The sequence below is a fragment of the Lipotes vexillifer genome, unplaced genomic scaffold, assembly GCF_000442215.2.
Source record: "Lipotes vexillifer unplaced genomic scaffold, Lipotes_vexillifer_v1.1 scaffold8, whole genome shotgun sequence".
NCBI lineage: Eukaryota > Metazoa > Chordata > Mammalia > Artiodactyla > Lipotidae > Lipotes > Lipotes vexillifer.
Genome location: NW_006781519.1, coordinates 5,721,846 through 5,723,768, shown reverse-complemented (window position 1 = coordinate 5,723,768; position 1,923 = coordinate 5,721,846).

The following is a 1,923-nucleotide window of genomic DNA, read 5'->3' as shown; positions in this document are numbered from 1 at the left end:
TTTTTTTTTTGCTGTACGCGGGCCTCTCACTGTTGTGGCCTCTCCCATTGTGGAGCACAGGCTCCGGACGTGCAGGCTCAGCGGCCATGGCTCACAGGCCCAGCCGCTCCGCGGCATGTGGGATCTTCCCGGACCAGGGCACGAACCCGTGTCCCCTGCATCGGCAGGCGGACTCTCAACCACTGCGCCACCAGGGAAGCCCTAGAATGTCTTTCTTTTTCTAGTGTTTCTTGATGTATAAATTTAGGCTGTTTAATTGAGATCATTTCTATCAAGACGTTTTAAAATTTCCATTTCATGTCTTCTTTGACTCACTAATTGTTCAGGAATGTGATGATTAATTTGTACCAATTTGTAAATTTTCCAGTTTTCTTCCTGTTATTGATTTCTAGTTTAATACCATTATTGTCAAAAACGTTACTTGGTATGATTTTAGTCTTCTTAAAATTGCTAAGACTTGTTTTGTGATCTATCATATAATCTCCCCAAGAGAAGTTTGTGTGTGTGTGTGCTTGAGAAAAATGTGAATTCTGCTGCTGTTCAATGAAATGTGTACATGACTTTTAGGCCCTTTTGGTCTACATATGGTTGAAGTCCAAAATTTCTTTTTTTATTTCTTTTAACATCTTTATTGCAGTATAATTGCTTTACAATGTTGTGCTAGTCTCTGCTTTATTAAAAAAATGAATCAGTTACACATATACATATACCCCATATGTCTCAGCATTGCATCTCCCTCCCTCCCACCCTCCCTATCCCACCCCTCTAGGTGGTCACAAAGCACTGAGTTGATCTCCCTGTGCTATGTGGCTGTTTCCCACTAGCTGTCTCTTACATTTAGTAGTGTATGCAGGTTCACGCCACTCTCTTACTTTGTTCCAGCTTACCTTTCCCCCTCCCCATAACCTCGAGTCCATTCTCTAGTAGGTCTGCTTCTTTATTTCCATCTTGTCCCTAGGTTCTTCATGACCATTTTTCTTTTTCTTGGATTCCATATATATGTGTTAACATATGGTATTTGTTTTTCTATTTCTGACTTACTTCATTCTGTATGACAGAACCTAGGCCCATCCACATTACTACAAATAACTCAATTTTGTTTCTTTTTATGGCTGTGTAATATGCCATTGTATATATGTGCCACATCTTCTTTATCCATTCATCTGTTGATGGACACTTCCGTTGCTTCCATTTCCTGGCTATTGTAAATAGAGCTGCAATGAACATTTTGGTACATGACTCTTTTTGAATTATGGTTTTCTCAGAATATATGCCCAGTAGTGGGATTGCTGGGTCATATGGTAGTTCTATTTGTATTTTTTAAAGAACCTCCATACTGTTCTCCACAGTGGCTGCATCAATTTACATTCCCACCAACAGTGCAAGAGGGTTCCCTTTTGTCCACACCCTCTCCAGCATTTATTGTTTATATATTTTTTGATGATAGCCATTCTGACCAGTGTGAGATGATATCTCATTGTAGTTTTCATTTGCATTTCCCTAATGATTAATTATGTTGAGGATTCTTTCATGTGTTTGTTGGCAATCTGTATATCTTCTTTGAAGAAATGTCTATTTAGGTCATCTGCCCATTTTTGGATTGGGTTGTTTGTTTTTTTGATATTGAGCTGCATGAGCTGCTTGTAAATTTTCGAGATTAATACTTGTCAGTTGCTTCATTTGCAAATATTTTCTCCCATTCTGAGGGTTCTCATTTCATCTAGTTTATGGTTTCCTTTTCTGCGAAATAGTTTTTAAGTTTCATTATGTCCAATTTGTTTATTTTTGTTTTTATTTCCATTTCTCTAGGAGGTTGGTCAAAAAGGATCTTGCTGTGATTTATATCATGGAGTGTTCTGCCTATGTTATCCTCTAAGAGTTTTATAGTGTCTGAGCTTACATATAGGTATTTAATCCTTTTTT